The sequence below is a fragment of the Lissotriton helveticus genome, chromosome 2_1 (assembly GCF_964261635.1).
Source record: "Lissotriton helveticus chromosome 2_1, aLisHel1.1, whole genome shotgun sequence".
Lineage (NCBI taxonomy): Eukaryota > Metazoa > Chordata > Amphibia > Caudata > Salamandridae > Lissotriton > Lissotriton helveticus.
In genome coordinates, this window is record NC_136059.1 from 1,044,220,453 (window position 1) to 1,044,234,217 (window position 13,765).

Below are 13,765 nucleotides of genomic sequence, written 5' to 3' on the forward strand. Positions count from 1 at the left end.
CCCAGATGGGCGTACTCAAATGAGCATTTATATCTGCCAAGGTGTATTGAAGAATGATTGTGTGTATAAGTGTCTGAATAGATTATTTAGTAGATGCATGACTAACTGTAAAAGTGAGTGATTTAATGTGTCTTACTGAATGCATTGGTTAGTGACTAAACTGTGTCAGTTGGTGTGTAAGCGGCTGCAAGGGTACATGACTAGCTACATGAGTGTCTATATGGGTTATTGATTGGTTGTCTACATATCTGTATGGGTGCCAGAGTTTCTGTGTGGGTGGGGGTTTTGACTCTGTGCATAGATGTGTGAGTGGGTGATTCACTGCGTGTATGGGTTCAGGAGTGCATCTGTGAAGGGATGTATGGGTGGGTGAGTGTGTATATAGGTGTGTTGGTGAGTGAATGAATGTTTCAGCGGTACATGTGTGAGTAAGTACATATGTGAAAGGCTGTGTATGTGAGTGTTGGAGTATGTAAATGACTTTGTGAGAGTGAGTGATTATGTGTGTGGCTGTATGGATGAGTGTGTGTTTGTATCAGTGATTGCATAAGAGAGTAAGTATATGTTAGTATCTGTATGAATAAGTGAGGCGGTGTGTATATAACTGTATAGGTGGGTAAATGGGAGTGTGATTGATTCTTTGCATGACTGACTAGGTGTGTGAGTAACTCTATAGATGAGTGGCGGTGTGTGAGTGTCTGTGTAGGTATATGAGTGCATATGAGAGTACTGTATTGATGAATGACTGCATGTATGAGTGGCTGTATGGGTGAATGAGTGGATGTGTGTGTAGATCTAGGAATCAGTGAGTGGGTATGTAGTAACTGGTATTGGTGTGTCTATGGTTTAGAAAATGGAAGTCTGTATTTCAGAGTGGGTGTCTCAAAGGTTACATTAGGGTGAGAGGAGGTGCATCAGATTATCAAGTGGATGATGGCACTTGTGATGTCATCAGTGATGTCATTTGAGATGTCATCAGTGATGCCACTGGCCATGTCATGAATGATATAATATGTGACGTCATCAGCAGTGCATTGCGGGGGTGTGAATTATAGTTAGCTGAACTAACTATAACAGCCGAATTTCACTGGTTTTATACGAGTAAAATGTCCAACTAAATATAACGTCCCTGAAATCTGGAAAAAGGTTTTTTAAATGCCAATTTCTAACTATAATGCCCCTGAAACCTATCTTTTTTTCAGTGAATTTCAAAGGTTTTTAAAGGCTCATTTCTAATTTTAACGTCCCTGAAACCTAAGGTTTGTTCAGTGAATTTCTAAGGTTTTTTAAATGCTAATTTCTAACTCTCCCTACAGAGGTAGGACATGTGCAGAAAGAGGAAGAAAGGCGCAGAAAGAAGCAAGAGGAATGCAGAAAAAGGCAACAGAATTCCAGAAAGACAAAAAAAAAGTACAGAATGAAGCAAGAGATATGTAGAAAGAACCAATAGAGGTGCAGAAAGAGGCCTTGCTGCAAAGTCATTCTATGCCCCCAACTTGTTGCTGATGGGTACTGGTGGTAACTGACTCTGACTAAGTAGGCCTAGAGCCAGTGCTATGCTAAAAGACACTTAGATTATAGTGAAAACACCTATATACCCTAGGGAATATGTTGCGTTGGGGTATCCCTGTGATTGGCATGTCCTCCTCTGTAAGGCCTTAGTACGTAATAGGACAGGGGGATTAAAACTACCTCTAAGTCAGAAGTGCAGTAAGATGCTTCTTTAAGTAGTAGTCACGTTTGCAGAGTGGTAGAGAAAAGGTGCTGGGCCTCCAACCAGCACTCAGGAATTCTGCTGCGTAGGACTTACAGGAGATACCAGGAGCGTTTCTTGGCTCCCAAAGTCCCTCAGGAATAAAGTGGATTTCATTCCCCATCCTATAGTCTGCCAACAGGCGTGTTTGCTGAGTAGCGGAGAAAAGGCAGTGCCCACCGAAGACGTCTCAGCAATCCTACTGTGTGGGACTTACTGGAAGTAACAAGAGGAGTAGTTGGCCCCCAAGAACATCCTTGGGGCCCAATTATCCCTCCTATTACCTCCAGTAAGTACCACACAGCAGGATTGCTAAGTTCTCATAACAGGCCATGCCCCCTTTGCTCACCACTCTGCAAACGCGCTCCTTGGCGTGTTCTTGCATGGGGATTGAAGTCCCCTTCACTGCTGGAGGTCCTTTGGGCCAACTAGCCTACCGCTTACCTTCATTGAGACCCACACAGTGGGATTGTTGAGAGGTGAACAGAAGCCACGCCCCCTTTCTCCACCACTCTGCAAACATGCCTCCTGGTGCACTCTTTGTTGAGGGATGAAGTCCCCTTTCCTCATGAGGGTCCCTGGGATACAAGAAGCCCAGCATGTACCTCCAGTAAGCCCACACAGCTGGATTGCTGAGAGTGGTCTAAGGCCACGCCCCCTTTTAACACTACTCTGAAAATGTGCCTCCTGGCGCACTGCTGCTCGAGAGATGAAGTCCTCATGTGTCCTGAGTTCCTCAAGACACAAGAGGACTTCATTGCCCCACCAGCAGTGAACCAAGAGTCACGTTTGCAGAGTGGTGTGAAAAGGGGCATGGCCTCGGTCCACCTCTCTGCAATCTAGCTCTGTGGCGCTTACTGGAGGTACCTGGTAGGCTAGTTGGCCCCCAGTGACCCCCAGTATGCAAGGGCACTTAATCCCCCAACTTAGAACGCGCTACGGGGCGCGTTTGCACAGTGGTGAAGGTAGGGGTGGGGCTTGAGGTGTGCAAACATGCGCTGTGGAGCGTTTTAAGTTGGGAAATTAATTCCTCTTCAATCCAGAGGTCCCCTAGGGGCCAACTAGCCCACCAGGTACCTCCAGTAAGCACCATGGAGCTGCATTGCAGAGTGTTGTAAAAAGGGGGCATGGCCTCTGAACATCTCTCTGCAACACAGCTCCATGGTGCATACTGGAGGTACCTGGTGAGCTAGTTGGCCTACAGGGGACCTCAGGATGGAAGAGGAATTAATTCCCCAACTTAAAATGCGCCACAGGGCGTGTTTGCACATATGTCACTTCAGGCCCCGCCCCCTTCCTTCACTATTGAGCAAAATATTCCTCTAAAATCAGCCGAACTACGAATTCCGATTTACTCACCTGTTATCAGGAGAGACCTCAGTGCTGCATCTTTCAGCCCACTACTGATCCTGAAAAGTAATTCTAACCATACTTACAGTAACTTGAATTTCCTTCCATAGGCTAACATTGACTGGTTTCACTTGGAAATTCTTCAAGTGTGGAGTTTTGGAACTTTAAAAAATTCCTTAAAATCAGCCGAACTACGAATTCCGATGTACTCGCCTGTTATCAGGAGAGACCTCAGTGCTGCATCTTTCAGCCCAGTACTGATCCTGAAAAGTAATTTTAACCATACTTACCAGTAACTTGAATTTCCTTCCATTGCCTGCTATATAAAATAAATAAAACAGGAAAAATATATATTACAATTTCAATATTTTTAAAAACATGCTTTTTTTCAATTTATATTAAAAATATGTAATGTAATTTAAAAAATAATATATCTAAAAATAAATACTTTAAAACAATGTAGTAAATCAGTATAAAAAATATAACAATTAATACATTAAAAAATTATCATTTACAAAACCTTTTAAATTCACTGAAAAAACCATAGGTTTCAGCCACGTTATAGTTAGGAATTAGCATTTAAAAAACCTTAGACATTCACTGAAAAAAACCTAGGTTTCACACATGTTATAGTTAGCTGGACATTTCACTCATGCAAACCATTCAAATTCCCCCGTTATAGTTAGTTCAGCTAACTCTAACTCGCGCGCCCACAATGCGCTGCTGATGACGTCACATATTACATCACTCATGACATGGTCAGTGACTTCACTCATGACATCACTGATGACATCTCAAATGACATCACTGATGACATCATCCTTATAAAAGAGTAGCGACCTCCTCTCACACTAATATAACCTTTGATACACACATTCAAAAATAGAAACAATTCTTTTTAAAAAAATAGTGTGATGTATTCCTATAGGTACTGTATCGATTCCCCTATTCCTGACCCTGGTTTGGTTAATAATTAACTAGCAGCCATCCAACGGTGCAAAAACCGTTATCTGATTAAGCCACACCACGGCACAGAAGCGCGTTATCTGATTAGGTCATAACGCATGCCATCTAATTAGACAAGCGATATTCCTCCAGCCCCTGATAAGGCATACGGAGTTCTCAAAACAAATCAAACCTACAGCGACCTGGGAAATTCCCATAGCCATTGTTTTGATTTCACCGAGAACTTCAGCAAAAGAATGTGCGAACAAGCCCGTTCATATGACATCCTTATTGACGCATATATGTCCATCCTTACGTCAATCTCGGCACCTTTCAGGTATTAATAGTACCGACATTGCCTTAAGCAAACACATGCGGTGGTGACGAGATTGGAGCAGCGAGACGTGCCGAGGAGCCCAGCAGAGAGCAAAGCCCACAGGCGCTGCCCCGCCTTCCTGACGCGCTGAGAACGAGACGCTGCCTTTCTCCTGCTGAGAAATCCAGCTCCGGCGCTTCCAAGCAGCCCTCGCAGGCAGCTGGAATATCAAGACCTGGGACAAGAGATACCAGCCCTCCACCATTCTAGATCTCAGGTACAGAACTGAATAACCCCTTGCAGAGATTTCTCGAGTCAGTCCCTTGGCAAAACAAACTTAACTTAAACTGCTACTTATCTACTCCCGCCCACGTATTAGGCTTAGGTCAGGTACACTGGGGTAGGCGTGGTTAGAAGCACCAGTTGAGTATGATTAGTCAAATGTATATATGTATGTATCTATTTTATCCATTTTAAAGTATCATATGGCTCAGAAACCATATCAATGCTTTTACAGTATTATTTTATAATTCTGTCTTTACTGTATGCACTTTACTTAACTATAAGTATTACAATAATAGCGATTCATTTCTCTTGTATGAGAAAGGAGACTGATCAATAAATAACATCTTTTTATTGAACACGCCCGTCTCTTCCTTTTCTCTACAATCTGGTGAAACTAAGAATGCACTGAACTGACTGAGTAAAATAAGTTGTCTTTTGTTTTCACACAACTCTAGAGATACACTCTTGATTAGGGGAGAGCAAAGTTGTCATGTTCTATGGTTGTCAGAAACTAAATCCCTTCTTGTCTATCCAGGGAGGTTAAAATCCTCCTTGCCTATTCGAGAAAGTTTCTAGTGAACTCTGAGCTAGCTGGCAAACACAAAACTTTAAGTCTAATATCGTCGGTAGAAGACCTAGTTAACCTCTGCCCTAGGTCTATACTATTGAAGATATTATTCCAATGCGCAGAGCCTATTGGGATAATAGGAACTACACTACATGGCGCCCAACGTTTGGAAAGGCGATAAAACTAACGCAAGACATTAGAGTAACTCAGTCGTGCTTTTTCACACAGACCCCTTTTTTCCCATAATACTCCAAAGACGTCAAGAGTGGGTGAAAGGTCATATCCGCCAAACCTCGCAGGAGGAGACTCCTATGTATGGTTCTTGGTTTATTCAACGTTGAAGGATACACTGTTCCAAAATATTGTGCATCTAATCTTTGTTTCCATAGAAACCTGATCTGCAAACAAACAGAATAACCTTCCTGTCAGTAAAATGACAGAAAGTGAAGAAGAAAGGGAGACAGTTAGAATAGCAGCTGAACTCCTAGTAGCAGACAATACTCTGCTGCAAAATGACCCGGATGCAATACTCATCCCGGTCAACATAAGAAAATCTATAACTTTAAAACTTATAGAAAATGGGCTGACACCGAGAGGTGGTACAGTCATATTCGTTATCGAGGCACACGAATATCGGCAGACAGAGGTATTCTATTCATGGATAAACTTTCCAGCAGCAAACGCTGTAACAAAGGACTTCCACTATTACAAAATAGAGGAACCTCCTAATGAGTACATTCCTTTCGAGGAGGTGGAAATACCACTCAAATTCCAAGAGCACCTGCTCTTGTTTCATGGTGCCCTAAAACATAATAATCACATCACCAGGCTCGGTCCACTAGGTAGACCAGGAGCAATGTGGCCGGTCCTAGCCGGATACACACCACATCCAGACATTGAAGAAATGCCTGCACCAGAGCTTTTAGCACAGCTAAAACAATTAATAAAAATACATAGACAATTAGTCCAATATGTAATGCGGACTTCAACAATCCAACCAGCAATTAAAATTCCACAGCTGATCACTCATCAGGGGAACACAAATAAAATTACACCACAGAACATACAGTCCTGTCTAGGTAAAGTACCCGCAAAACTGGAACAAATTCCTTTCTGGCTAGCACAAAAAATCACTCAAATAGAGGCGGTGTTTCCAGATACCACCCCTGTTGAGAAACATAGGATTCTGACTATCTGTCTTCCAATGGGAATCGCACCACATGTGGAGGACTGTGACACTTGGGGAACAGTCTTTGCTTCCATTTACACAAAAACACATGGTGTACCATCCATGTCAGTAATACCAGATGTGCTAAAACAGATTCAAGATGAATACGGTCCAGAACCCGCTTTAACTCTCGGTATGAAATTACTGAAAGACTTCAAGCAGGTCTCTGCAATATTATTAGCCAACATAAAGGGAGAAGCAGCAAATGTGGCGATTCGCCAGAGGTTAAAAGAGACAAATATAGCAGACCAACCATCTGAAATTGCCAGAATCATAGAAAAATCCTATGAAGAACTAGGAAGAGATAGTTTGGGTGGAATACCAGTGAAACCCCAACTAGTTGAAAGTCCTGAAAAGGTATTTATTAAAAATAATGTAAACACTCAAAAAAAGAGCTGGGATGGAAATAAACAATCCAATCCTAAAGAAAAAAGATTCCAGTCCAGAGGAAGGTCTCCTCGGCGGAGAGAAAGATCTCCTGACCAAGGACGCAAGTCTCCCCAAAGGGAGCCCTCTGTGAAAAAATACAACCTTAGAAATAGGGATAATATAAAAAAACCTGATAGATATAAAGATATTGATACACGTCCCTCTCAATCTTTTCAGACTTCCTCGCAGAAATCGGAAAGAAGAGGACGATCAGAACACAGGGAAGAGCACGTCAAGTCCAAAGACAAAGAACCTGCTCATCTGAATAAAAAATTACAATTTCCAAAAAAGAAGGTAGCCAGTATTAAAGTAATTAACAATGCCGAGAATACTGAGGACACAGCTGAAAAACAGAGAATGGGCTCAGACAATGCTAGACAGCGCAGCAGAAGCGAGCATAGCTCGCAAGATCCTTATGAATCATCTGGAGATAGTGGACACGAATGAATACATTCAGGTGGAAACTGCAGATACCAGAGTTAGCAAACCTCATAAAATATATGAAATAACATTGCGTATAGAGGGGGATAAGACTAGAAAAATAAGGGGTCTATTTTGGGATAATCTCTCCAAGGGCTATGACATCCTTCTAGCTGAACGAGACTGGCCTCCAGAGTTTGTCAGGGAGTGCCCACATGGCGAAGAAATAATTATGCCTGCCTTCTCAAGCCATATTCCAATTCATAAAAAATATACACTTGCAAGAAAGTGGGCAGTAGCTCAAGCCCCTGCCTTATATAAAAATCATGTGGGATGGGATGAGGACTCTCCTCCTCACAAAATCCAGCTAAAATCACAACCTACTGCACAGAGGCAGTACCCGATTAAGCAAGAAGCTAAAAAACAGGTAAAAGAGATCCTAGATCAACTTGAATACCAGGGGGTGATTGAAACTTGCACCTCACAAATGAACAACCCTTTGTTTCCTGTCTCCAAGCCAGACAATTCATATTGTCTTGTTTTGGACTACAGACACCTTAACTCATGTTGCAAAACATTTGCAGTACAAAACTCGCATAGTGCTGCACTAATGAATAACATAGTGCGCAAAAAATACAAAACCACATTAGACATTTCTAATGGATTCTTTTGTCAAAATATAGCACCAGAGAGCAGATATTTGACGGCGTTCTCAATAAATGGCACGCAAAAAAATTTCTGTCGTTTGCCCCAGGGGTTCAAGAACAGCCCAGGATTATTCTCAGCGAGAGTAACAGAATTACTACAAACATATGATGACGAGGCATTATCTTATGTCGACGACATCTATCTAACAGATGATGACTTGGATACTCACTTGAAAAGAGTGAACACCATAATACTTGGGTTCGCAGCAGAGGGTTACAAATTCAACTTTAAAAAGTCAAGGATTGCCCATCTAACAGTCCTGTTTTTAGGATATGAACTATCAAGTGAAGGCAAAAGCCTGGCTGACAATTTCCTAGAGAAATGTGCTGTAATCCAAGCACCTAGAACACTGAAAAACTTACAATCAATTCTAGGCTTCCTAAATTCCGGAAGAACTTACATTATAAATTATGCAGAGAGAATTAAACCTCTCTATGATCTTATAAAACCAGATTTTAAAAGAATCAATTGGACTCAAAAACACACAGAAATGTTGAGATCTTTATAAACAGATATGTTAGTTAAAACAAAATTACAAACACGTGACAACACACGCAACCTTGTGATTCAAGTCATCCCAGGAAGATGCGGATTCACATACCTGACCTCTAATGAGGGAGAGAAGGTACCAATAGCATACAAATCACACTTGTACACAAAAGCTGAAATGAAATTTAGCCCAACGGAAAAAATTCTGACCGCGGTACAGGCTGCTGTAGCAAAGGAGCGGGCCCTAGCACAGGGTAAACAAATAATCATCGTGACACCTATACCAGCCCTAGAGGCGGTAACCAAGGCAAGCATTCCGAATGCTAAAGCACTCCATCCAAGGTGGATACAGTGGGCTAACTCTCTTGCTGCAACAGACGTGGTATACGAATTTGATCCTAATTTAAAAACACAAGAATTTCTCCAATATGAATTCGAATGTCCTCCGCCGACCAAAATTCTGCCTCTAGAATACTACGGCTGTATAATATATACAGACGGATCAGCACAACCCGCAGTGGGGGGTAAGCAAGCCTACAGTGCTGCCTGCGCGATTGTTAAAGGTCGCTGGCACGAAGGAAAATTTAAACCTGTGGTCACTAAAACGCAATCTCTAGGAGACTGTACAGCTCAAAGAGCAGAACTACTAGCGTTCAAGATGGCGCTTGAAAATACCGATCGAGAATTCCCCACACTTATTGTGTGCGATTCGTATTACTGCGTCCAATCTTACATTGAATGCTTGCAGATCTGGGTTCAGAATGGTTTTAAAGATGCAAAATGTGGCACAATCAAACATAAAATGCTTTGGGAACAAGTAGTTCTTTTACAAAAGGAACTACAAAAGACTCACGTGATACATACACTGAGTCATCAACGTGATGGCGTTCACGTTGCAGGGAATTCATTGGCTGACGAAGCAGCGAAGGCAGCAGTGCAAACGGCTTCCGTAGCTGCTATCACCCGGTCAAAAACAAAAATAGACAGCGAAATATTACAGGCTGTCAGCGCTACAGTAAAAGATGCGATAGAAACACTCCCGAAAGGCTTTCCAGTAAAGTACTCATACATAACTGATGCAAATAATGTTCCGTTTGCTCGAATCCCTGGAGTGGGGGATAGGGCAATTCCAAACATGGAACATAGGTTAGGACTCATTATAGCGGCACACGAAGGACTCGCTTCTGTACATGCTGGCGTTTCAGCCACAGTGTCATTATTAAAACAGAGATACTGGTGGCCACAAATGAGAAGACAAACAAGGAACTATGTTCTAGAATGTGAAATATGTCAAAGAATGAAAGTATCAACAGTGAAACGACCAGCACAGACGCACCTTCTAATCTCAGATAAACAATTAGCCTGTGTTTACCTAGACCACTGTGGTACCCTACAAAGGGATGGTAACTATAAATATATCTTGGTGGCAGTGGATTCATGCACGAGATTCATATGGTTGTGGCCCCAGCGATCGGTTGACCCCAGAACTGTTATAAAAGATTTGCGAGTCTTTATCGGCACATACGCAATTGGCATGCTACATTCTGATCAGGGTCCTGCATTTAGCTCTCGAGCTTATAAGGAGGCCATGACCAGCATGGGCATTGCATTGTGGTATTCTTGTCCATTTCATCCTGAGGGAAACGGAATCGTAGAAAGAAAAAACCGTGACATAAAGTAATCTATAACAGCAAAGGTATTAGGTTCGGGAGCTGGGTGGGTCAAACATTTAAAACGTGTCCAACGTAGTCTAAATAACCTGCCAAGGAATTCTCTGAAAGGGTTCAGTCCGTACGAACTATTGTTCGGGACTAGAATGATGATCCAAGATCTTGATAGTCAGACTTCAGTGGTTAAAGACAAAAGCTTTGATATCAAAGATCGTTTGGCTATTTTGCAGGACTTAAATGAAACAAGAAAAGACCTGAGCAACATAAAGTTGAAACAACAGCCAACAACCACTGAAGAAAAACCACCTGTCCCAGCAAGGCCTGTCTGGATTCCAAAAGTCGGGGATCTGGTCAGAGAAAAGATCGCGGTAAAGAAGGAATTTGGGCCTTCTTACAGAAAAGCAGTTCCTGTCTTGTCTATCAACGGGACAAGAGCAGTAGTACTACCGCCCCTTGCTGGTAAAAAGGAGAACCGAGTCATATCCATCGACCTGGTTAAACCACAATCATGTGGCCGATAACAAATAGTAGGCCAAGTGGACTCCCAAGAAGTAGCAGAACACCAATGTTTGCTACGAATACAGAGGCTCAAACTGGAAGACTGATCACATTTGGAAAATCTACAGTGAATCAACAAGGACTATGCAACAAAGCAATGGAACTTGAACCTCTTAAAACCCAAATCAAAGCTTTTCATCAAGAAACAACAACCTATGATGATGTAACTGCAGACTTTGCTAATGAAACAAAGCAAAATCCAAAAGCAATTGGAACAATTGACAGAACAGCATCCGGCTACTTCATCAACTTCGATGATTCATCTGAAGACCTGAGTGAAGCAAAGAAACAGCCATCAACAAAAACTTTTAAAGATAAAGCTAAGGAACTTCTTCAACAGCTGAAAGAAACCTATCTGATTTCTCCATGGATTGAATTTTGGGTGGCCTTAGGTGCATTTATCCTCATTCTTTGGCTCATCATGGTACTATGCTTGGGACATTTCATTGACGGAAAATATGCTAAAATGGACACAGCAAGCCAGAAAATCAACTTGGTCCTTAAACCACACACATCTTCACACATCGAGAAAAGAGAACTTTCTTCAGTGAACTTCACAGCCAATCCTATACCAGGCGGTGTAGCATGGGACAAAACTGATTATGAAATCTATGGTCCAGTTGAAATCCTGAAGTATCCACACCAATTCAAGATCTCATTGAGTGACTTTGTAAAACCAAGCACATTTGCTGATGATTGGGACTTTGAAAGTATTAATGATATGATGTCTGATCTTGTGATGTCTGCTAAATTTACAGAACATGATTATTTGCAGGGTTCGTCTAATTATGATCAAATGTTCTGCTATAACCACTATGGTAACCATTATCTCCATAAATCTGCACAACCTAGAAATGTTTTAAATTATAACCAATGGGAACATTGTGCTACTCCTCCAAAAGATAGCTCGAAAACATTTTATGATAAATATTCATACTTTTCAGGGTTTAACACAAGTAATGCAGAAACATTTTATTTCAAATTGTCAAATAAGACAGGTATGAAGACCATGCTTACCAACACAAAATTGATATATTCAGATTCATTTTTTGAGCAAATGAATACATTTGGTTTTGATTTCTGGAACAGTAACATTGAAACAAAAACTGTTTGGGGTACAAAAGATTGGCAAGTACAAGGTATTGAATCATTGTTCAGAGCCTGCATGATCCCAGAACAAATTATATTTTTGAATTACACTATTCAACAAACTACCTGTCTTGGCTTAGCCAAAATCAAAGATTTGAACAAACCGTCTATTCCAAAACCAACAGTCAGCAGTAATAGCTCTATAGATGATGAGATAGACGTAAACCATATATTAAACCAAAACAGAACACATCCTGAATGGAAACAATGGTTGATCTGGCCCACAGACACAAATAACTGTCAAGACAGATTCCTGAACAAAATACAGGGGTTCAAATTGACCAGGCCAGACCCTAGATATTCCCAAAGACAACATCCAGGGATAGTAACCACCTACAGCGTGGGCAAGCTCTGCCTTCAATGGCTACAAACGTCCACACTGGCTGAAATTAAGCAACACCTAATTTTACTTACAGAAGGTGCTGACTTGCGTGATTTCATATTGGGACCACGCAAACAGCGTCAAAAACGTTTCATAGCGGCCTCTATATATGCAGCTTATAACGAAGTTTGAAAAGTAACTCAAATTGAGACAGCAGAAAAAATACGGGAAATTGACCGTATTAATTTGGAAAAATCACTTTCTGTGGTGGACAATGGGTTAATGACTCTGTCCTCCAGAATATATTCTCTGGACAGCATTGTGTCTTCAGCAATCGATATAATATCGCAAGACTTACTGATGTTACAACACGGTCAGTCCCAATTGCGTTCTATTGTACAGCTTGGCTGGACGTTACAAAATCTGCGTTCTGGCTATGTGCCTTGGCGTTTAATCAACACAACGTCATTATTTAATATCTTTAACCTTACTGATAAACAAATCAGTTTGGCACAGAAGGGTGCTGACTATACAATTCTGAGCATTGAAAGACTTGAGAGATTACCATTGACAATGTCAGAACGACCTGTCATTGAATGGATAATACATGGAATAATAAATATTCCGATAACTACTTTCCAGTTTCAATTCTGCCAAAAATATATACAGGCAGGCCAGTATGAAAGGTTGGGTAAAGGATACATTAAGTCAATATGGAACTTGCCCTATACACACAAATGTGTCAGTAATAAAGGCCAGAAAGTGTTTCTCAGTGGCAATAATTGTGCAAAATCACTAAGCGGTACACTTCTGTGTCAGGGTATTAGCTTGCATGGAGCCTGTGAAGGGACTTCAAATAACCTTTCATGTTACCAGCTAGGCACACCTGCAACACAAATAGAACCATTCTTTAGGAGACTCTCGAACGGGAGTTACATTCTAATAGTAGATCGCAGATGTTGTAGTTTGCTGCCCGGAAAACCTTATCTCATAACCGTGACTAGGAAGGTCATGTGCTGTGAACGAGTATTGTTCCCGAACGATTCTCCAGACAGGGAGGCAAGGTTATGGCCCGATTTGAAAATTGCTTCTATTCGAATAGATACTTTAAGCAGAATGAAGACTGTGCTCCTACAGACGCCGACTAGGCTCACGTCATCAAAAGAAACATATGATCTCCAAGTTGCAAGGACAACAGAAGAGATTCATTCATTATTATCAACTAATTCCCCCATACATTTCGCAGAAATACTGAACGAAATCTTAAATATTTCTGATACCACTGGTGTCTCCAGTGTATTTAAAGCAGTGTTTTCGGGTGCTTTAACTCCATTCAAAGCCATCCTGGGTATTTTTCTGAACTTTGTCCATTCAATTTTTGGCAGACTTCCTCTCCTTTTGGGACTAGTGGCAGGCTTCCTATTTTTGATCCTGTTATTTCGCTATGGCAAACCATGTCACAGACAAAACACCTGCGACAAGGGAAGAAATGATCCTAGCCATTGGCTACCGGGACCACATAACTAAAGTCCTTGGACTAGCACGGCTTCGGGACCTGAACATGACTTGGTCTCT